The sequence below is a fragment of the Mustela nivalis genome (genome assembly GCF_964662115.1).
Source record: "Mustela nivalis genome assembly, chromosome: 2".
Lineage (NCBI taxonomy): Eukaryota > Metazoa > Chordata > Mammalia > Carnivora > Mustelidae > Mustela > Mustela nivalis.
This window is the reverse complement of record NC_139021.1, coordinates 118,587,129-118,612,412: the sequence shown is the minus strand read 5'-3', so window position 1 is coordinate 118,612,412 and position 25,284 is coordinate 118,587,129. Positions and strand designations below refer to the sequence as shown.

Here is a 25,284-nt window from a genome sequence, read left to right as displayed (position 1 = left end):
CTGCTTCTCCTGCATTAGATCTTCCTCCTTGATCCATTTCCTTTCTTGTGCAAAATCAAGCATGCATCCTGAAGTGAGGTTGAGTACAGTCTATGGGCTCAAAAGTTACTGTCCCTCTGATTCTCACAACTTCCAGGGCAGGAAGGAAAACCCATCATGCAGAGAGGGCTTAGTGCTTCTTTGTGACCTAATTGCTGATATTTTATTTAAAAAAAAAAAATCTTCTGTTCATGATAAAAGAAAATATTTCAATTTACTGGGTGGAAAAATGTTCCCAACTGATTTTAATAGTCAAGTAGCGGACTACTTTTGAAATAAAAATAATATTTGAAGTTCAATTTGAAGTCATTTAAAATCTGATTCTTGGTATTTGCTGACAAAGTCTCAGGGTTTTTATAGGTAAAGATAAAAATCCTTTAATATACATGATAATGGTTTTACCTTTTTTTCTATCCTATATTTATATATATGTGTAAATACACATACACATAATATTTTGGAATGAACAAATATTCTGAAAAATACAGTTTTTCCATATACATTAATATTAAAAATTTTTATTACGGCAACCTGATTTTTTTTTGACAAGATGAATAATCATGACATGATATGATTGGTTCATTAAATCATTTGGATGTGGTAGTTACAGTTTTCCATTTGGGTATGTGTGTTAGAGAATATGAATGTTTTACTTATCTGATAACACTTTCTTTTATTAATTTAGCTATTCTTTTTTTTTCTTTCTTTTTTTTTTTTAATTCATTTGACAGATAGAGATCACAAGTAGGCAGAGAGGCAGGCAGAGAGAGAGGAGCAAGCAGGCTCCCCACGGAGTAGACAGCCCAATGCAAAGCTCAATCCCAGGACCCAGGGGTCATGACCTGAGCCGAAGGCAGAGGCTTAACCCACTGAGCCACCCAGGCGCCCTTAATTTAGCTATTCTTTTAGTAATTGAGCAAGTATTTATTGAGTATGTACTAGGTAACTGACATATAAGAGTTCTATAAAAAACCTCTACATTCAGCCAGGGTAATTTTAGTGTGATGAGATGGACAGTAAACAATTAAATGCGCCAAGTATATAATATGCCAGATGGTGAACATGCAATGAAGGGAAATAAAATCAGAAAGGAGAATAGCCCTGTTATGGTTAAGTCAGATTCTTTGAATTGGCGAATTATACTTAAAAAATTATGGATTGATTCATTTAGAAACATTGTATTGTTTAAAACAGGCTGAGAGGGAAGGAGGAGGAAAGGGGAGATAATTTTCAAGAAAGGGAACTTATACTTAATGATGTAATAAATGTCTTCTCCACATAGAACCCAACACAATTTGGGATTGCGTTCATCACATGTAACCCATGAGAAAGCACCAACATAGTTTCTCTTGACCTAACTGAGCGTCTGTGGGTTTGCCCTCTAGAGAAGTGATAAAACTGAATACATTACATCTCTCTCCCTTCTATTTATTTTCTTGCCTCTCCTGGGTTCATCAAGCAGGCTAAAGGGTTTCCAGGCTGAGTTCCAGTCACGCATTTTTCAAGTGTTAAAACACAAAAGCGAAACCTTTAGGGAATTTTATTTTATTTTTATTTTTATTTTATTTTATTTTATTTTATTTTATTTGTAACAGAACAGGTTTAAAACAGATGCAATTTGTGACATCCAAAATAATAAAAAGGAGGTCATTTGGGTTGGAGTGTGAATTAGAGGACCACAGGCACTCTCCCCAGCTACCATGGGCTCAGTTACAGATAGCCACAATAATACAAACATTGCAATAAAATGAGTGAGATGAATTTTTTGGTTTCCCAATGCATATAAAAGTTATGTTTACACTATAATGCAGTCTTTCAATCACGCAATAGCAGTATGTCTAAAAATATAAACATACCTTAATTAAAAGAAGAGCTTATTGCTAAAAAACGCTAACCATCATCTGAGCTTTTCAGCAAGGCATAATCTTTTTTTTTTTTTTTTTAGATTTTATTTATTTATTTCACAGACAGAGATCACAAGCAGGCAGAGAGGCAGGCAGAGAGAGAGAGAGAGGAAGCAGGCTCCCTGAAGAGCAGAGAGCCTGATGTGGAGCTCGATCCCGGGACCCTGGGATCATGACCTGAGCGGAAGGCAGAGGCTTAAACCACTGAGCCACCCACGTGCCCCAAGCCATCTGACCAGGGTCGTGGCTGCTGAAGGCTGGTGTGGCCGTGGCAAGTTCTTAGAAGAGACAGCCGTGAAGTTTGCTGCATTGATTGACTTGTCTCTCATGAGCAGTTTCTTTCATGTGATGCTATTTGATTGTCTTTTACCCACAGTAGAACTTCTCTCAAAATTGGGGTCCATCATCTCGAACCCTGCCACTGCTATATCAACTAAGTTTCTATGATGTTCTCAATCCTTTGTTGTCTTCTCAACAGTCTTCACAGCATCCTCATAGGAATAGGGAATAGACTCCTCTCAAGAAACCACTTCTCTGCTCATCGGCAGGAAGCAACTTGTCTGTTCAAGTTCTGTCGGGAGATTGCAGCAATTCGGTCCCATCTTCAGGACCCATTTCCGATTCTAGTTCTCGTGCTGTTGCCACCACATCTGTAGAGACTTCCTCCCCTGAAGTCTTAAAACTTTATCTTGATTTTAAATAAAAAAATTTGATATCTGTGAAGCACCTAAAAATGATGTGTGCCTACATTTCATATTCTGTTCTAGGGATATAGGAAGTAAACTTCCTATACTATGTTGACAAATAAAAATAATCTTTTTACCATTGGCAATGTTAGAAATGGGAAGAGTCCTTTCATCAAGCCTTCTGGGTGTTTCCTTCATTAGCATCTACTCTCACTTCAGTTACTGGGTCTACTCAGATTTGAAAGGCAGTGTAAAGGGAAGCCAGTCGAAAAATGAAACCCCAAAACTTAACAAAATGAATAGTCTTTATTTCCTTAAAGGAGTTGCTGTGAAAAATGAAAGGAACACACACAATGCGATCCGTGATGACAAAGGAATGCCTTGCACTTATGTGTGAGACACTGATAGGTACATTTATGGGCTGTATTTACAGAGCAAGAGTCAAAGTTAAGAGAGTGGAATTGTGTTGTAACCTGTCCAATTAAATCCAAGTATAATAAGTTCAGATTTCTTAATGAAAATGATGGAAGTGATGACCGTTTTCAGTGAGAAGCATCTTTGGAAATGCATGGGCTAAGTATTCTGTTTGCTGACTTTTAAGAGTGTCTTCTTGTCTTCAAGCTTAAGAATGAATATTATGACTGATAACGAAGCAGATGCGTCAAGCTGAACTTTGGTAGCTTAGATACAATTTTAGCTCCTGAGCCTGCTTCTTCCAGTCAATGTTGAGTCACTGATGTGTGTGTGGGGTCAGAGGGTAAAATATTCTGAAGTGGATTGACTTTAATCCCCCAATACTCGCACATTCCCATTCCAAGGACACGTACACTGTGTGTTCTGTCACCAGAGCCAGAATGCTTTTGCTCAGAGTCAACTATTTATAGAAGAGCAATTTTTTTCTTTTCTGGGGAGACTAATCCACCACAGTGGATCTGGTTTGATACAAAGAACACTAGGCTCCTGGTCAGAAGCGGTCTTAGGAAGTTTTCCGTAGGCTGTGAGGTTATTGCTGTTCTCTGCCTCAACATGCCATCCTTAGACAAATCCCTGATGATTCTCCTCTCTTCCTCATACAGAACTGCCCCCAATACCAAGCATCTTTACTAGGAACTGAAACTGCAAGTCAACATGTACACCGTTGTGATTGTGAATGGCAGTGAGCTTACGGAAGTGAAGCTTGTCTCATATGCCTGTGTCTTCCCAGGATTGCTGGCGTGGCTCTTTGGGCAACGCTGCCTGTCTCAGACTAGACTTAAGATTTAGCAGCTCTGAGGCATGACTGCCCATCTGATCCCACCTCTGTGTAAATCTCAAAAATGCCACATAAACTCTATCTTAGATCAAACTGAAAACGTCAAACTGTGATGAGAATCCATTCAGTTGTACTTTGGCTGGTGTGAGTATTGACAAAGGGGAAGAAATTTGGTTTACATAGATAATACACTTGGGACAGCAAAAGGCCATGCTTTGCCTGATTTCCCTAGAATAACCAAGGGCCGGCATCTTCTACTTCCTCTACAAGGTGAATCAGGCAGTGGGGACATGTTTTCAAGGCATCAGAATCGCTGGGGGGTGGGGGGGGGTGGGGCGCAGATCTTTTTCACTCCTGAATCCAAATGATACTTACTTTTTTTATTATGTTCAGTTAGTCACTGTATAGTAAACCATTACTCTTTGATGCAGTGATCAACAATTCATCTGTTGCATGTAACACTCAGTGCGCATCACAGCACATGCCTCCTCAAACCCATTACCTGGCTGGCTATTCCCTCTCTCCATCCTCCTCCCCTGTGAGAACTTCAGTTCGCTTCCCCGGGACCAGAGTCCTTCATGGTTCCTCTCCCTCTCGGATTCCTCCCCCTTCACATTGCCCTCCCTTCCCCTGTCGTCATCTGTGCTATTCCTTGTGTTCCACTAGAGGGGATTGTGCTAAGTAAAACTTAATTTTTATGTGAGTTTGCATCCCCGTGTGCGTAATCCCCTGTAATCCCCGAGTGTGCATCCCCTGGAGTGTGTAACATTCATCAGATGAACTGTTGCAGGCAGATGGGGTTCCTCTGATAGAAAGGAAATTTCTAGAAATTTCAAGTCCAGTTCAGGCATTTCTCTCATTTTATATACACATGATACACGTTGCATTAGAGAGCTCTTGGTGACACAAGAAACAGAAAGAAAACCCAAGAGAAGATAGTTTATTTCATACCATGTGCCTGTCCAGATTCACTCCTTTTACTTAACAGTGTTAAATAAATAATTTCATTGGCTAATTTTAAACTCCATTAAAATTTTAAACTGAAAATTTCTAGGCTTGCTTACCTATTTGAAGTTTCCCCTATCTTGAATTATATGAGCTAGAGAAAACTCACACTGCATGTTTAAAAATACAATAATATTCAATTCTGACAAGTTTAACGTGTTCAATCTTAATTTTCTTATTTTATTCATCATTGAGGGACCATTAATACAAGCTTTCTAAATTTTTAATGTGAAATCTTATAATCACTATCTTTTAGTAAACTAGAAAGGAGATGATCTGATTTTCATACATAAATTAATCTATAAATGAGAAACAAAAATATTAGAAAATTGAAGAGTAGTTTGAAAATCAGATTCAACTGTTAGTAACCAGTACATTTATTTATTTATTTGTTTATTTATTTATTTGTTTGTTTGTTTTAGATTTTATTTATTTGACAGAGATAGAGATCACAAGTAGGCAAAGAGATAGGCAGAGAGAGAGAGGAGGAAGCAGGCTCCCTGCTGAACAGAAAGGCCGATTCGGGTCCCCATCCCAGGATCCTGGGATCATGATCTGAGCTGAAGGCAGAGGCTTTAACCCACTGAGCCACCCAGGTACCCCTAACAGGTAAGTTTAATGGATAGCTTAAGTCAGATATAACAAGTCCTTAAACAAGTTTAGAGTATTTTATTTATTTTTTATTTTTTATGTTTTTTTTTAATATAATTTTTTATTTTTTATAAACATATATGGGGGTGGGATTATTTTTTATGTTTTAAAGATTTTATTTATTTATTTGACAGAGACACAGCGAGAAAGGGAACACAAGCAAGGGGAGTGGGAGAGGGAGAAACAGGCTTCCCACCAAGTAGGGAGCCTGATTTAGGGCTCAATCCCAGGACCCTAGGATCACGACTTGAGCCGAAGGCAGATGCTTAATGACTAAGCCGCCCGGGCACCTCAGATTTAGAATATTTTAAAGTTAAAACCATAATATTTTGCACATTGAAGTACACACAAACATATTTTTATTTTTTAAAATTTGATAGCTTGAGCACAAGCAGGGGGAGGGGCAGGGACAGAGGGAGAAGCAGACCATCCACTGAGCAGGGATTCCCAATGTGGGACTCAGTCACAGGATCTTGGGATCATGACCTAAACTGAAGGCAGATGCTTAACTGACTGAGCTCCCCAGAAGCTCCTATATGCACATTTTTAAATGAAAATAGTCCCAATCATTTGTAGCCTCTAAAACAAAGTAATGGCTAAATAAGCATTTTTAAAATTTGGTTAACTTATTAGTGTTTTATAAAGATCTTTGCAAGTGCTTTTTTTAGTTGTTGCTGCTTATTCATATTACATCATTTAGGGAACTGAAACTTAAGCAATTTGTTCTAGGACTGACAAGTATATGGGGAGCTAGAAACTAATGTGTGTTCTCAATCAAATCAACTTTCCAATACACTATACATACTGCTATCCATAGATGAGCATATCTGTAGAGATAGTCATTTGATTTTTTGAAATACAATGTAGCACAATCCAATCATAACACATTAATCCCTCTCCTTACCATTACTTCTTCAATCCTACTACAGTTTGTTTTCCTTCTTGTAACATGTTGTATTTTTTAATTTTCTATGGGAAAATGTAGTTTAAAAGATAGAAGGTTAGGGAGTGAGACCTCTAATTCCAGGCCTCCAACCTATGGTCTCAAATCATTTTTGCCTTGATTCAGTTTTTCCTAAATTACATAAAATAAGGGAGTGGGACTAGCATTAGAGACTCCTAGTCCTGGCTGTGTATTAAAATATGGGCAGAGTGGGGTTGAGAGACACTTGTGTAATAATGGCATGGTGGTTATTTAAGAAAAAACAAAAAAATCTTAGGGCACCTGGGTGACTCAGTCAGTTAAGCGTCTGCCTTTTGTGTCAGGTCATGATCCTCAGGGTCCTGGGATTGAGTCTAGCATCCAGCTCCCTGCTCCATGGGAAGTTTGCTCTCCCCCACTCTTTCTGTGTCAAATAAATAAATGAAATCTTAAAAAAAAAAAAAAAAGAAAGACAGAAAGATAGAAAAGAAAGATTAGAAGTATATGTAATTTTTTTTTTCTTAAGATTTATTTTAGGGACTCCTGGGTGGCTCATTTTCGGCTCAAGTCATGATCCTGGCATCCTGGGATCGAGTCCCGCATTGGGCTCCTTGCTCAGCAGGGAGCCTGCTTCTCCCTCTGTCTCTGCCTGCCATTCCGTCTGCCTGTGCTCGCTCTCTCTCCCTCTCTCTCTCTGACAAATAAATAAAAAATCTTTAAAAAAAATTTATTTTAAAGGGAGAGAGAGAATATTTGTAGGGAGAGGGGCAGACAGAGGGAAAGAGAGAATCTCAAGCAGACTCCACACTGAACATGGAACCCAACAGGGGGCTCAATCTCACGACCCCAAGATCAAGACCTGAGGTGAAACCATGAATCAGACGCTTAACAGAGTGAGCCAACCAGGTGCCCAGCATGTGAATTCTTTATGAAGGAAATCACATCTGCGATTTGTTTTCAAAAGTCTCAAGTAAGACAGAAGGAAAAAAAAAAAAAGAAGGAAAACAGAAGGACAAGAAAAGTGAAGGAAATGAGAAAATGAAATTGTGTGTAATAAATAAAACAAGATGGTCCATACTGCTGACATTGGTAAATTAACATATGGTGGTTATTCTCCATTTTCATAAGGTTGCCAGGTTCATTACAAATCAACCAAAGAGGGTGCCTGGGTGGCTCAGTGGGTTAAAGCTTCTGCCTTTGGCTCGGGTCATGATCTTAGGGTCCTGGGATCAAGCCCCACATCGGGTTCTCTGCTCAGCAGGGAGCCTGCTTCCCTTCCTCTCTCTCTCTGCCTGCCTTTCTGCCTACTTGTGATCTCTGTCTGTCAAATCAATAAATAAAATCTTTAAAAAACAACAACAACAAAAGTTCAGGCTCCAATTCTTCGAGTTCTAGAGATTTTAACTCAGCACTCCCTGATTTCAGGTGAGGTGTCCAGGCCACTGACACCACCTGGACACTTCATTGAAATAGGAATAAGGGGGATCTACTCCAGATCTACTAAATCTGAAACGCTGGTGTTGGGACCCAGTGAGTAGTGTTTAAAAACAAAAAAATCCATATGACTGTGCATTAATTTGAGAACCACATGTAATCTCCCAGAGTGGTATTGTATTTTAGTCCTAAAGGTTAGCTAATATGCAGGTAGCAGTAAGAACTCCTGGACAAGGTGATCTCTGAACATAAGGACCATAATATCTCATTTTAAAAGAAAATCTGAAATTCAATAAAAACTAGAATATCCACCTTACTTCTGGATTTGTTTTGCTGTGTGCCATAGATTACTCAAACAAAAATAAGGAAAATAATTTTCATTGAAGATTAAATAAGCAAATACATATAAAACTTCAGTGCCTGATCTAGGAGCTAAATAAATGTTAATTTTTATTTTAGTTTGTTGCTCATTTATATTACTTTGCAAATGTCCTCTGTAAATTTTACTATTAAAAAGGTTATAAAAACTACTTCTTAGAAAAACTCTATTTTGTACTTTCTAATATGACTAATACTAATAACCAAAACATTGCTTAATAAAATACGTTAATATTTTCCATGAATATTAACTCTTAAATAACAGTAGGTCTTTGATCACATTACTTGGCATACCCACATCAACATTTATTTCCTTCATGACTGATTGTGAAGAGTGTCAAGACAGTTGGAAGGACCTTGTTCCCTGTTATGCAGGAAAGAGCAGAATTTAAGAAAACTGTTGTATCTTGGTGAGGAATTCCATAATTCCCTAAATGGATTCACTTCTGTACTGAGTCATGGATCATTATCTATTTCAAAATATTTTAGGTATCTTACATTTACTTACAGTCTCTGTCTCTAATGTAGGTTGATAGGAACTCCTAGTTTAGCCAAAGACTACGTTTTGATGATTAACATTTTAATGGTTTTTTCAGGTAAGTAGAGGATTCACCTGTCCAGTTGTCACGTTTCCTATTTTACATGGACTTTTAGTCCGTCAGTAACCAGATGTAAACCATTAAACTGTGGGTGTTTTTTAGTTTCTTCGTCTGTAATATGAATGTGTCACTCTAAAACCTAAATGTTCAATAATTTCAATGAGAAGACACCTGTTGGTTTTTTTTTTTGTTTTGTTTTGGTCAGTTTGTCCGCAACTAGTTTTATAACCTTTGATAAGTCATGTAAGCTTCAATTCTCACATATGTAAAAGGGAGAATGAACCTAATGATCCCTGAAGTCTTTTTCAAGTTTGTGAGTCTGTGCTTATGTCCATCCACAGACTTTAAGAGAGAATCACAGAATCTTATAAGCACATAATTTGGAAAGGATAGTGGTTCATGGGAGCCAGGTTTCTCTCCGCTGCTGTGAGAGCTTTGAGGTAAGTGGAGAGAGGAGACTAGAGTGATCTCTGCATGAGCTCGTGTTCAGCTCAGTGTGGATCTGGTCGGACGCCAGTTATACATGCAGACCTGAGTGAGCTCACACACAGTTCTTTGTTCACATAGTGAGGAGAGGCTGGAAGCCCCCAGACTCCACAGCAGTGTACGTACTTGGTTTCTAATGCCATTTTCCTATGAAAGCTATTTCCTTGGGGAAATAGCTCGTTCTAGGACTCAGGCAAGAAATGTGTAACATGAACCTGTAACCTCTGATTTTTCCAGAAAGTCAGGAACTCCTAAAGGCAAAGCCCCCAATCATAGGGTTATGCCACATGGACTCAGGAGTTTCTTGAAAGAGGTGCTGATGACCAAATACAGAGCAGTAGGAAGAACACAGTAGAGTAGTACTAGAGTGTGTGACCCAAAGTATAAAATATCCTTACGCCCATGCTGATAGAAAGAAATGACTGAATAAGTAGGGGGGAGAGGACAGACCTCTCCTGAAGAAGAATCACAAGTAATTCATAGAAATACTGCAGTGTCCAGAGGAGGGGCATCATTCCCTGCTCATGAAGTGTGGGCTCCAAAAAGGACTGTATGAAAAGGGCAGCAAGATACATCTACAGAGTATAACCTTGAAGAACAGTTTCTGAGCCAAATGACCATGATCAACATCAGGAAGTCATGTTGACAGTGTGTACCTTTGATACACAGGATGCGTTACCACCGTGATCTTCCTCCCCCAAACCAGTCATCCCTGTCGAACCATGGAAAACCATTTTTATAGTCCCAGTTCAGGAGCAATCTATGATATACCTGACCCATCTACTTCAATTGGCCAACATCATCAAAAACAATTTGAGAAGCTATCATATCTGAAAGCCCAGGGATGTGTCAACTATGAGGTATCCTTTATGGCCTGTTGAAGTGGTAAAGCCACACAGTGGGCCCAGGGTACAAGCTAGGAAGTCTGAATACAGTTTGAATTTAAGATTAAAAGAGCAGGGGAACCTGGGTGGCTCAGTTGGTTAAACATCTGTCATCGGCTCCTGCTCAGCATGGAGTGGACTTCTCCTTCTGACCTCTCCCCTCTCATGCTCTCTGTCTCTCTCTCTCTGTCTCAAATAAAATAAATCTTAACAAAGTAAGGTTAAAAGTGTATATAGGTATTGATTCATGTGTTGTGACAAATGAACCAGAAGGTAGGATTTTAATAATTGAAAAATGGGTGTGGAGTATGTGGAAACTCTGTAATCTGTTCCCAATATTTAGGAAAATCTAAAAATATTCTGGGACACCTGGGTGGCTCACTTGGTTAAGCATCTGACATCTGCTCAAGTCATGATCCCAGGGTCCTGGGATCCCTTCCTGGGTCAGACTCCCTGCTCAGGGGGAAGTCCGCTTCTCCTTCTGCCCCTCCTCCCACTCGTTCTCTCAGTGTGTGTTTGTCTCTCTCTGTTAAGATCTTTAAAAATATTCCAAAGTTAAAACTTTTGTAAAGAATTTAATATTATAAAAGTAACTACTAAATCTGGATTTGTAATGTATTCAACATTACAAAGTGGTATTTGCAAGATACCAAAATCTTACAAATTGGCATTTGCAAGATACCAAAATTTCTTCGGGATGTTTATTTTTATATTTGTTTCACAAAGACATTATTTTTGGGTATTTAAACTTCTACCAAACTTCAAAGCCAGGATGTTAGTACTCTTTCAGATACTGGCTTCGAGAGATGAAGCGGGGTGGCTGAAAATTACAGTTCAGGGTTTAAGAGGCTTTGTAGGTATTTTGATAATACGTTCCTCTCAGAAACACAAGACAAATGAGGCAACTTCCGACTGTGCCAAAATTGTCCCTCTAGGATTGCAGAGACATTGGGAATCTGGTTTAATAGGAGATGTGTATGGGTTTTAAACACTGTCTGCAAGGATGTCTCATTTCTATTTTTAACTTCACTCATGACTGTGTTATCTTTCCATTTGGCTTTTGTTAACCATGATCTCCATGCTTCGGAGGAGGGACACTGTTGCAAATTAGCAACTGCAAAGATAATGCTAAACTGTACATAGGTAATTGAGTATTAAGCAAGAATATTATATTCTAAGGATAAGTTATTTTTTGACGTGAAAAAAAATAGTGATTTTGCTGGATTGTTTAAAGTGGTAGAGCACAGCTGGTTTGCAGGAATATTTCCTACACCCTACTTTCCCTTTTCAGCTGACAGCTCTTCAGCTCTCCTCTCTCCCCACCTCTCCCAGACAGCCTGCTGACTGTCTTAGTCTCACCTCACCCCTCACTTTCCCTCAGGGAAGCTGAAATGTCAGCTTTGACTCTGAAAAAGATTGATTCACTGTGGGGTGTTCATTTCTCCTTTACACCATTCTTCACTATATTGTTTGGATGTGCATATGCAATTATGTTAACACAACTATGAGAAAGGAAAGTGATCGTTATTGTTAGTTGCCTTTTTTCCTAATCCGGTTAAGACTTCTCCCAAAATTATTCACAGAGGGGACTGAACTGATTCCCCCTACCTGCCCTCTATTAAACACAACAAAGCAGGATAGCTTGCAAATTTCCAGTGGCTCAGTTCCAAATGATGAGACATTTAAGTGTGATCCATTCCTACGAACTACTTGGCGCTGTTATACCTAATCAGTGAAGTTTAGGGAACAGATTGATATTACTGTAAAAATCAAGTGTACCAGAGTTTATGGTAGAGAAAACTTTCATTTCATTAATTTTGTAGTAAAAGTATAGTTTCTGGGTGTGGGCTTTTGATAATCAATATTACATTCCCCATTAATATCTAGTCCGTTTCTAATGAAGAGTCTTTGTGGTGTGCCTGGGTGGCTCAGGTGTTAAGTGTCTGTTCTGGCTAAGGTCATGATCCCCCGGTCCTGGGATAGAGTCCCCCATCCCTGGTTTCCTGCTCAGTGGGGAGTCTGCTTCCCCCTCTCCCTCTGCACCTCCCCGCTCCACCTGCTTGTGTGTGTACTCACTCTCTCTTCTTCTCCGTCAAATAAGATTTTTTAAAAAGTCTTTGTGATTGTACATTCAGAATAACATTCAGGATTTAAATTCTTCTTGTTGACCTGAAAGAACGTCAAAACTTGAATTTGTTTGAAAATCCTATGAAACTTCTCCTTCTGGGTGGATAGAAGATCATTTTATCTGGGGTCTCAATGGAGCCTAGGACAAGTGAAGCCGTCAATTAGCCTGGAGATAGGCATGTCCAAGGAAAAGTCTCAGAGGAGGGGCCCGTGGGAAGGGGTCAAGGGCAGAGGAATAGTGATGAAAATTAAGTCGAGAAATGAAGACCAACTGCCAGAAAAGGATCAGTTTCTAGGAGTTATTAGACATCTGAGCAGAATCCAGTAGAAAAATGTGGCTGAAAAGGAATGTTAAACATAAGGGGGCAGGTAGTCAAAATTTGTAGGAATTATGCCTTGCAAGAGAGACTGGTATTTGACCTGTTGTTTGTATCAGGAGCATCAGGAGAAAATTCTCGTGCCCAAATTATATAAGATAGGAATAAACTGTAGCAGCTGTGTCCATAGCAGCTCTCTGTTGCACAGAACACTGTTGTTGAGGAAGCAGAAGTGGTCTCGGACACAGAAGCAGGTTGAGTGTTTGGCAATAAAATACTGGAGCCAATGCATTTTAAATGATAGAAGTGATGTGGGAAAGAAGACCTATTCAGTTGCAGTTAGGAAAGGAATACGATGCTAGCCTGGGCCATAGTAACAGCCAAGACTTCACAACTACAAATTCTTTTTATTAAGGAGAACATCAAGTTGTAGTCTGTGACGTTCAAGATTCCCACGATTGGTTCCTCAGTAAATGGGACAAAGTTATAAAGTCTAATGTGAAACAATTCCGTTATATAAAACATAGGAAACCTTACAGAATTAAATAAAAAAAAAAAACACATTTGTTGTTTTTATTTGTTTGTTTTCATGTTTATTGTTTTGTTTTCATGTTTGGAAATTTGGTAAATAAATTGCCAATGCTTTTTATAGATACTGTCCCCTAATCAGAATACATTCAAACAAGACTGGTCAGTAGGAGACTTTATGATTTGGGGCAGCTTCATACATCTATAAATACAGAGTCCTTTAACTCTCATGGAATGATGTAGGTTAAAATCAAACTAGCCAGCTGTGTCCTGGATCACAGCTGACAGCTAGGGGATATGTTGTTAGTGTATTCTGTTATGTCAAGAATTCTCAGACCTGTCTAAGAGTGGAATTTTCCCATTTAAACAAAGGCTTTTGTGTAGCTGCAATGTATAAAATAGATAAAAGTGGAATGTTTTGATTAAAGCTGGTGAGGGTAAGAGGTAGAACTTTGCCTCCCCATCAGACTCTGCAGTGATAGCAAGTAACTGGGGGACTCTGGGGTTCTCTGGTATGTAACTACACAACCTCCAGGTCCCCAAATACTGCATTTGTGTTATTACCATTAGTTATTCTGTTGCATGTCATGTGGAAGCCCTTGGGAAATCATTGAATTTCTCCCCACCCCGCTAATTTTAGAGAGGAATAATAGTACATGATAAAAATACAAATCTAAATAAATGGGAAAAATTATATAAAAATGAAGCTGCTGCACATATTATTTCCCAGTTGTATTTCCCAGGTATATTGTTTTTTTATGAATCTTTCCAAAAATATTCCATGCACATGCTTGTGCCCATATGTGCATATACACAGTCCATGCCCCCTTTTTTATATGAATGAGAAAGTAAAAAGCATACTGACTTGCACTTTGCATTATGCACCTAAGAAGAAATATTAGAACTCTCTCTGTATTTGAGCATATACTTATATCTACTAAATATTGCATAAAATTTCAATATTTGAAAGTTAATATTTTACCAATCATTAACAGACTGTCCATATTTAGACTGAAATATTTATTATGGTGATTTAATGACCATCTTTACAGAAATATCTGTGAATGTGTGCAAACAGTTATGCAGGATGGTGTCTTAGAGGTGTATGCTGGAGAGTTACTGCAGAAATACCCCCAGCAAGCCATGAAGAAAGACAGGGATGGTACCTTCACCTCCCTCCAGCATATGCCGGGTCATCAAATCTATTTTATCTTTGCCAGAGATCTGAAAACACTGCATCTTTTTTTTTTTTTTTATTTTAAGTTGCATTTTCAGCTAGTAGACTGAGCCATATTCTCATATATTTCAAAGCCATTTCATTAATTTATTTCTGTAAACTGTGTATTTATGTCAGTATTCCAATTTCTAATGTATTTGTAAGAACCTTTCAAATATTAAGGGGACTATTCCTTTTTATATGGTTTAGAAAAAGGTCCAATGTTTTATTATTTTTTTTAAATCATACTTATGGGTTCATGTTTAACATTTTCTTTTATGGTTTCTGATTTTATTGTAAAAACTAATTGTGAGTTTTTATTAACATCAGACATTTTTTATCTTATCTACTGGCCCAGATAAAACGAACCATTGAAAGAATTTTTGTTTGTTTCTAGGAGAACAAGATATACCTTGAGTAATAATGTTTCTTCCCTTTCAAGAATGAGAGATATATAGTCTTTTATTTTTCTTTCTTGATTTCTGGCTGTTGTGAGCTTCATGGTCGAGTTTAATAGTCAAATTTGTGTTTCCTGTTGTTTTTATTATATTTTATCCTCCATTTTATAATACACTTCTCACTATAAATTCATAGTTTATCAGGCAACTTGAAAATAATACTATTTTGTGTGTTTTTTATAGATTTAGATCTGTATGTAGGAGAGCATGTGTGTGTCTGTGTGTGTGACAGTCGGCGGGGTGGGGGGAGTAAGGGGACAGAGAATGTGTTCCAGGCAGCCATGAAGTTACTGAGACAGAAATTTTAAGAATTTTGTCTTTCTTGTACTTAGAAGCACTTGTGTCCTGGTTATCTATTTCAACATAATAAACTGCCACAGAATAACGATATGGGATCATTTATGAATTGGGGGGTTGTGGGCAGAAGTAGAATGTTGTCTGTGTGGTCCTTGGTGTACCTGGAGCTGATGATGGCACCTTCAATCTTCATGGACCCCTGTCACTTGATCGAGATGCCTGTACTGACGGGAACTGCCTCTCCATGTGATCTCTTCAGGTGACCAACTTGACCTCCTCCCCAGCCTGATAATTTCAGAAAAGTTGGATTTCTTACATGATGGCTTAGAATTCCAAAACAATCTGAAAGAGAAAACCTAGACCTTGATTCTGAATGAAAGGACTATCAGAGGACTGGGGGCCATCTTTATTCTTTTTTTATTTTTTAATTTTTTTATTATATTTTAAAGATTTTTATTTATTTATTTGACAGAGATCACAAGCAGGCAAAGAGGCAGGCAGAGAGAGAAGGAGGGGAAGCAGGCTCCCGGCCGAGCAGAGAGCCGGACGTGGGGCTCGATCCTGGGACCCTAGGATCATGACCTGAGCTGAAGGCAGAGGCTTTAACCCACTGAGCCATCTGGGCGCCCCCACCATCTTTATTCTTGATGCCAAGTAGTAGGCAGGTATGGCTTGGAATGTTACTTATGACTGCACACACATACACACACACACACATACACACGGATGATCTGTGTTCCACTGCACTGAATGTAACTGAGTGTGCTCTAAAGGCATTTCATACCCTCTACTCCATCTGCTCACATCTGTACTCCATGACTATTACCATTCCCCATCTTTTTTTTTTTTTAACATATTTGGAAGTAGAGTAATTTGTTTTAGGTTAGATATAACCTACTGATATAACTGGAATTTTAATCTGAAGACATCAAAACTTTTTATCCTGGGAATTGCTGGGATGGTGTGATTATTTGAGGGGGAGGCTGGGCAGGGAATATACCTACATGCTCCTTGATTGACAGAATCATAGGAATGTTGAATATGGTAGATATTAATGAATTATTTTAACCTCATTTTTTCACTAAAAAGAGACAGGTTTTCAGGAAAATTAGACCTGTGGTGCTACAAAGGTTAGCGGTTGCAGTTGGACAGACACAACTCATAGTCTTGGCTCTGTTCTTTCTCGCTGTGAGCCTCTGATCACTGGCAGCTTCCGTTTCTCTGTCTGTTGCAGCCTAAAAACCTGCCCCAAAGCTTAGAGGCTTCAAACAACAAAGGTTTATTATGTCTGTGAACTGTGTGGGATACCTGGGAGGTTTTGCTGCCAATCTCACTTAAATTTGCTCAGAAACTGCTTGTTTGCCTGAGCCTGAGCTCAGCTGGGACAGCTGAACTGTCTGGAATGTTTCTGCAAGTGGCTTTCCATTGCAAGCTTCCTCACAGCTTAGCATGCTTGGGGTCCTGGAAAGGACAAGGCAGAAGCTGCATTCCTGTTGAAATTAGGCCCTGGGACTCATGGTGTTATTACTTCTCCCACCATTTACTGAAGAAACACCAGATTCAAGGTGGGCGACATAGGCTCCTCTTCTTGGTGGCAGTGGCTGCAATTACATAGCCCTGTTGCATCTTGCAACCATCCCTAGTAGACCCCAAAATGTCATAACGAAAAACAATACACATAAGGGTGCCTGGGGGGCTCAGTGGGTTAAGCCTCTGCCTTCAGCTCAGGTCATGATCTCAGGGTCCTGGGATCCATCCCCACATTGGGCTCTCTGCTCAACAAGGAGACTGCTTTCCCCCCACCTCTGCCTGCCTGTCTGCCTACTTGTGATCTCTCTCTCTCTCTCTCTGTTAAATAAATAAATAAAATCTTAAAAAAAAAAAGAAAAAGAAAAAGAATACACATAAAACGTCAAATGCAGTACCTAGATTTTCAGTCTGTTTTCAAGAAATAACTTTCTGTTTGGGGCATTACAATTGTTATTTTTTTGAGGGCTTCTCAATGACTCATTATTGACAAATTCAGTTGGTAATCAGGTTCTGAGAGGCACAGCTGTATTCAGACAGTGGCTCTGGCTGGTACCTGTTTCAGATTCTGCTTTAAAGCAGAGGAGAAGGGAGTTGGGGTAAATTGGAAGGGGAGATGAACCATCGGGTGGTGGGAGGTTATGGGAGCCAGGCGGTGGGTATTATGAAGGGCACATATTGCATGGAGCACTGGGTGTGGTGCAAAAACAATGAATTCTGTTACGCTGAAAAGAAATAATTAAAAAAATAAAATAAAATAAAGTTAAATGTAATTCAGTATTGGGCTGGACTGTTCCCTCCCCTGTTCCCATCCCTTATATTCCCCATCTGCCTTATTCCTTGGTTTTCTGTCCAGCACACACCCTCACCTCACATAAGTACATACTCATTAGTCTTCTCTCACTACTAGACTGTGATCTTCAAGAGATGAGCCACTATGTATACTTTCTTTCCTTCCAGAACTGGGGGGACTAGAAGCTAACTGATAGGTAACAAGAGTTCCATACATGGTGGGTGAAGGGATGCAGGAATGAACGAAACCACCTGTTGCAAAGCCCACACCATGTTAGCCAGGAGTGGCAGGAGCAATTGAGCATGACTGACATGGATTCCCTTGGAAAGCTGAATTAAAACTTGTTTAACCTCAGTAGCTTTCTGAATATTGGGTTTTCTTCGGCTGGCATGTATATTTCAGAGAGCCCTCCCCACCCCCAAGTGGGGGAAGGCACCTGCTGAACAACGCATCATTCCTATGTATTTTAAACATTCCTGGGGCGCCTGAGTGGCTCAGTGGGTTAAAGCCTCTGCCTTTGGCTTGGGTCATGATCCCAGGGTCCTGGGATCAAGCCCTGGGTCAGGCTCTCTGCTCAGCAGGGAGCCTGCTTCCTCCTCTCTCTCTGCCTGCCTCTCTGCCTACACTCTCTCTGTCAAATAAATAAAATCTTTTTTTTTAATTTTTTAAATTTATTTTTTATTTTTATTTTTTATAAACACATTATATATTTTTATCCCCAGGGGTACAGGTCTGTGAATCACCAGGTTTACACACTTCACAGCACTCACCATAGCACATACCCTCCCCAATGTCCATAACCCTACCCCCCTCTCCCAAACTCCCTCCCCCCAGCAAACCTCAGTTTGTTTTGTGAGACTACGAGTCACTTATGGTTTGTCTCCCTCCCAATCCCATCGTGTTTCATTTATTCTTCTCCTACCCCCTTAACCCCCCATGTTGCATCTCCATTTCCTCATATCATGGAGATCATATGATAGTTGTCTTTCTCCGATTGACTTACTTCGCTAAGCATGATACCCTCTAGTTCCATCCATGTTGTCGCAAATGGCAAGATTTCATTTCTTTTGATGGCTGCATAGTATTCCATTGTGTATATATACCACATCTTTTTGATCCATTCATCTGTTGATGGACATCTAGGTTCTTTCCATAGTTTGGCTATTGTGGACATTGCTGCTATAAACATTCGGGTGCATGTGCCCCTTCGGATCACTATGTTTGTATTTTTAGGGTAAATACCCAGTAGTGCAATAAATAAAATCTTTTAAAAAAATTTAAACATTCCTGAAATAAGTCAAATTCATCATAACCTCAGGTTCCTTTCTCTTTTTTTAAACATAGTATTTTTTTTAGCTCTTGACTCACTGTCAACATGGAATATGTTCTAGAAATTCCACCAATCACAAGAGGCCTTCTGAGATCCCTCTGAAATTCTGTAATGACTGGTTTCTCTTTACATACTTGTTTAAGGAGTCCAATTTGGAGTGATTGTTTAAAAGCATCTATGAATAATGATACTACCTTATAAAAGGCGCATATATATATATATATATATATATATATATATATACATATATATGTATATATATATATATATATATATATTGCAGTTAATACGGAAAGCAGGGTGGATTCCTTTGCTTGAAATCCAGAGTAAAAACTTAAGAAGCTTCACAGTTACCTAAGATGATTATTTTAAAAAGTCATTCGCAGTGGGAAATACTACTTTACTAAAGTCCCTCTCTTTAGATGGGACAAAATGACAACACAGAATATGAGAAGGGGGTGGGATTATGGACATTGGGGAGGGTATGTGCTTTGGTGAGTGCTGTGAAGTGTGTAAACCTGGTGATTCACAGACCTGTACCCCTGGGGATAAAAATATATGTTTATAAAAAATAAAAAATTTAAAAAAAAAAAAAAAGAATATGAGATTTCAAGACAAATATTGTATGAATACCCATTTAATCTCACTTTTATTAGTTTAGCTGATATAAGTGAAGATAATTGTTCTCAGTAGCATTAAGTCTTTTAATGTTAATTAGGTCTTTTAATTAAGAAACATTAAACCTGGGGCACCTGGCTGGCTCAGTGGGTTAAGCCGCTGCCTTCGGCTCAGGTCATGATCTCAGGGTCCTGGGATCGAGTCCCGCATCGGGCTCTCTGCTCAGCAGGGAGCCTGCTTCCCTTTCTCTCTCTCTCTCTGACTGCCTCTCTGTCTACTTGTGATTTCTCTCTGTCAAATTAATAAATAAAATCTTTAAAAAATAATAAAAAAAGAAACATTAAACCTTTTAAAGTAAAGAATACAATGTAAATATATGCTTTGTTCATGCCTTTTTTTTTTTTTTCCTAAAGAGTCTGGAGGGTTCTTTCAAAGTAAAAATGTCTTTAGAGACCACTTCTCTGCATAGTTATTATCCAAAAACAGTCTTTTTTTTCCACATATAAATTTATTTGTCTGGATTTGAAAATAGGAAAATGAGGAAGGTAGAAGCGATAGACTCATGTGCATTTTTCAGGCAGAACTGATGAGATGAGGCTCAGAGAATTTCTGTCACACATGCAAGTTGCACAGCTGGTGTGTGGCTGAACAGAGATGAGAATGTGGGTGGTCAGCCTTTACTCCAACGCCTATCCTTCTGAACCACAGACTCTACAGGCTCAATGCTCATGATTTGAGGCTTCATGAAATCCCCACAAGAATCCTATCAAGTAGGAGCTATTGGCCTCATTTTTCAGATGGCAAGCTTGAGGTTAAAAGGGGGCACATAGCTTGCCCTAAGTCCTAGAGCTGAGCAGTTGCAGAGTGGACAATTGAACCCAAGTTTGTCTGCATCTGTGATAAATGAGCTCTCCTTCTTGCTCCTTAACCTTCCTTGGTATGTTACCTGGATACTCACTTCATTAGCGTTTTCGGGAGCTTACCAAACCAGTGTTGCACCAAGATTAAGGGCTTGAACAGGTATGGAGTTGTGTATGCTCTGTCCATATATCACCCTTCCCCCTCCAATTAGCCACCTCCCTCTCTCTTTCCTGGTTTTTGTGGTTTTGTTTTTAAACTTCGGTACCAACTGGTACCAAATGGAAGATATTGATGTGCTGTGGTGCAGTTTGCTCTTTCCCAAGTCCAAGGTGCTCACATTTTTATTCTGAATGAAATTCTCTCATTGATTTTTCAAATCCCATAAAGTAGAAAGCCTAGGACAGTGTGAGAATTCACCACTGGGAGCGATGACTTTAAAATGATTTGTGACTGTTCTTCAAACAGAACAGAAGGGGTTAGGAATTATTTCCTGTAAGGATGATGCTGATTTTCATCTTTTAAAAATCTTGCCAGAATACAAGCTATAGTCATTCTTCACAAGCCAAAATACCTTTGTCATATATATGGGTGCTAAGACTCTTTTTTAAATCATCTTTCTGAGAGCTTATTTGGCCAAGAATTAGAAATAGACGACATATGTGAATAAGTGGCCATTGGTTCCAGTGACTCAGTTTGGATTCATTAAAGACAGAATGAAATAGAACGTCCCAAAGTTCTGTTCTGGGGATCATGGATTGAATTAGCATAGAGCTTGAAATAACAGTTTTCCTTTCAGATAGAGAATCTAGTTCTTAGATTTTTCTCCATCTACATTCCTTGATCTATTAAGTGGTTAAATGTCACTTTAATTATGCTGGGACTGATAATTAATTCCAATGTCAACACATTAATTCTCTGACATTGAATTAGAAATAAGATGAAATTTGTTAAGAGCTTTTAGTATAAGAATACATCTGAAGGATGGTTAAGGCTCAAGGTCATGGACCTAAAGGGGAATGATGACTAGGGCACCTCATGACCAAGAAACCGTGTTTAACTTAAATCATTACATAGTTACCATATATGGGCCTTTAAACAGTTTAACTGAAAATACTTACTTAAAAACTAAGGTTGTTTGTGTTTAGGAAAAAGAATAGTATAGGAAAAAATGCTTATAAGCTGTGAAGTACAGCCTATAACCTTTCTTGAGTCACTGTATTTTACATACAATATTATTTGCCTACCCGTTCACTTTCTGTGAATGTGCAGATTCTTTTTCTATCATGTAATTCTTTGACCCACTTGAGCTTCATCATAAGAGCATATGTTACAAATTTCCTACAGTAAAGTTAATTTCCACTTAGGATTTCAGGTGGTTGTTAAGTCTGAATGTGCATCCTTTACAGAAGTCTTTGATCCACAGTGGGCATACCACATATGCCCTCTGGTCCAAATATTAATTCCATTTACCTTTTAACAAAATATCACAAAAAATACTTCTACCCTTAGAGGTTGAAATACTTGCTCAGGGAAGACCAGCTTCGAGTGTCCTCTGGCAGGCGCTGGGCTGCTCCCTATTATGGGGCCCATCATCTCTTTAGAAAACCACAAAGATCTTTTTTTTTTTGGCCAGTTATGACAGGGGTTTAGATGTGCAGTAGCTGACTGGGGGTCCTGGGAGATCTTGCTCTTTGGTGCAGTAAACTTTACACGTACCGAACTCGTACTGGTGTGATGTAGTTCCCCTAATGGTAGGGCTTTCCCTGCCGATACCCACTTGACCTTGTTTGATCGTTGTAGCTTCATGAATGTTTGATAAGTTCCCCGGTGATGATGAGGAAATGGTCTATTCACCGGATTTGAAAGATTAAGGGTCTTGGCGGTATCTGCCCCCATGGGGGAGCTCTTTATGTTAAAAGAAAGAACGGTTTTTTAATCCTTGCAAGATACACACAGGAAGATTATTAGTTAGCTCTTTCTTTTAACTCTTTCATGATGCTTTCTATTTGGAGTCAGCCTTTTGCTTCTTTCTTTGAAGCTGCTAGTTAAGTTGGCTTCGAGAGCATGCTATAGTTCCTAGTTGAAGCTTGTGTAGAATTCCTCTAGGACTTACAGTATCTTACAGTATCCTTGAATGAATCCATTTGCTTGGCCAATCTAGCAGGAAAATCTGCTCTTTGTATTACATATATGCTAATTGAAATGAATAATTATTTTGCTGTAGACACTGCCTCTGCCATAGCCATAGCTCTGATGACGTTTGGCACTCTGTATCCAATGAGTGCGTCCAGTGGCCAATTGTCCCACCAGACACCACTCCATGTTATTGGTCAGTTGGACAAACTTATCATAGAAGGATCTATCTTGGATGGAGTTTTAGAAGTTTGAGATAAGCATTTGTAGACCCTCGGTTTTGGCTCATTGGCTGGATCAGAGCATGGGAAGAATTCAGTGAGATACAAATGAACACATACTTCTTGCTCATGTGACCACCAGGCTGTACACTCTAGTGTCAACTTTGTGTAAATTCTCAGGGATGATTGGATTACACTTACTGCAGCCAATGTCGTACACTTTTCAGATCATCATGTATCTCCAGTGCCTCCTTTAAAGGGTACTAATGATTTAAACCCTGTCACATTGACTCCAGCTAGACCCAGTAGTCCACCTCCAGAGTGTTCATTTAACACTCCTGGAAAAACATGAGCCCTGTAATTCAGCTAAACACCCAAGACTTTATGGTTTGGGTGTTAATCATGGACACTTAATTAACAGTAGCAGGCTTAATCAAGGACTTGGGAGTTGTAGGATTTAGGACTGGTTTTAAAAAATTGTCAGGTAGATCTGGTAATAACAATAGTGTTGGACAATGGAAACCATGATGTACTGTAATTTATTTTTATGAGAAATGTTGACTACTTGACTTTCAATTTATTTAGAAATGCAACTGTCCATTGACTAATCATTTACTCAAAATGTTTAAGAACACATTACATGAAACTGAGGAAACTATATTTTTGTGAAATATATTTGGGGCTCTGAGAATTTTTCTAAAGGTTACAGGGTTTAAATAGGCTTCCCTTAGAAAAAGTGTTTCTCTAAATTTGTATTTTGCTCTTTTTGTTTTTGTAGTTGACTGCAGTGTGATAGATGTTATCTAGATAAGAGAACCACTTTTTAGAGCAGGTCTATTACATTATTAAAAATACAGTTTTTTTAGTGAAACTTATGAACATACTTCTTGAATAATAGACATTTTAGGAAAGGGAAAAATGTCCATTCTAAAAGTAAAAGTCTCTTTTATATTTTTCCAAACTTAATTGCTACATTTTTCTTTGAGGTCCTCCAGATTTGCATCCTGCAAAACAAAAGCAAAAAAAAAAAAAAAAAAAATTACCTGAAATTTTAGAACATATTTTATTATCTACCATAATTTAAAATTTTTAAGCAGTTTCTGTAGTTTTTCCTCATTAAAATATTTCAATACTTGTATGAATAATCTGTGGTTCTCAAAGTGTTTTATTTTGGTTAAATAAATACCAAATCCTTTGGTAATGTACAATGAAGGAATTCCAGTTTTTTGTCTTATATTTAATCAAATACCCATATAAGTTTTTAAAAAGACATAATAAAAAACCTCAAATATTGACATAATGATGGAATTTTTTGTCCCCTTTTCATTGGTTGACTTCTGAATCGTTGTATTAAGAAAATATCAAATATATTACAATATATATGAAATTCCATGCATAATATGGGATTTGATATCTTTTCAAGTTGCATAAGCAATTTGAGTTTATATTGTATAATTTTACCAAAACATAATAGACCTTAGATTATAGGATACAGTATTGGTAGATCTGTAACAGGCAATTTCTATCTTATTTGGTTTTGCTTTGTCAAAATCAGAAGCTGTTAACTGTGATGAAGTATGAGAATCATACAGATTTTTTTTTTGGTTATTTTCCAAATATAAATATCATGAACTTGCCAACATGGCCAGTATTGCTTATAAAAAATTGTTGCAAGAAGGGGTCACAAAATTAAAATTAAAAAATTAATTTAAAAAAAGTTGGAATTTCTTAGATAACTTGTTCAATTAGATAAACCTAGAGAAATTCAGAAAGGACTAAGGAGAGAAAGGAAAGCAGCGGGGGGAGAGTTATTTCTTTATTTCTTACCTAAATAATAGATGATTCAAGTCAAATTTATTGGTTATTAATGATTCATTTCTCCATCAGAATATGGGTGTTCAAGATTTTGTTTATAATCCACCATAAGTTGAGTGTTCTCATTTGAGATAGTTACAGCTTGAGTATTTCATAGCCTTCTTTGAGGTTAAATTTTATTTTATTTTTAAAGATTTATTTTTAAGAGAGAGCATACCAGTGTGCATGAGTGGGGAGAGGGCCAAAGGAAGGGGGGGGAGAGAGTCTCAAGCTGACTCCCCACTGAGCTTAAAGCCCAGCATGGGACCCAAACCCATAACCCTGAAATCATGACCTGAGCTGAAATAAAGAGTCAGACACCACCCAGGTGCCCATAAGGTTAAATTTTAAAACATACATGTGTTAAATTTATCAAATCATACACTTGTAGTATAGAATTTTATGAGTTTGAGTTTAAATTTTGGGGACATATTTTCTTCAAAATCAGAGGAGTTTTAAATCTTCTCAAAATCTTGCCAGCACTCCCAAAGGGCGTAGTTGGTGAGTAGAAGAATACAGTCCAAGACTGATCTGGAATCCCTTCCACAGGCACTTACTGAACAGAGATGTAAAGGAGTCAGTGGATTATCATTTGAAACTTTGTTACCTTTTAAGGAGCCATTTTATCTATACAATGCATTGAAAGTTTGAAACATTCAATACCCTTAGTGCTTTTTTATAAAATAACAGAGTCTTGTATTCTGTTATGTATACTTTTAATCTAAACATAATTGTGTATATTCTAGGATGTGTTTTTATATGCT

At 38.3% G+C, this 25,284-nt stretch overlaps 1 protein-coding gene and 1 pseudogene across 2 annotated transcripts in view; both read left to right on the top strand.

Annotated features, from left to right (window-relative positions):
• The window catches only part of PCDH15 (protocadherin related 15), a 1,700,294-nt gene that overhangs the window by 222,497 nt on the left and 1,452,513 nt on the right, over positions 1-25,284 (top strand). The window lies entirely within an intron of this gene.
• Positions 22,447-23,194, top strand: LOC309859350 (zinc transporter 6 pseudogene; annotated as a pseudogene). The gene has a single exon. The product of its transcript is annotated as a zinc transporter 6 pseudogene (transcript).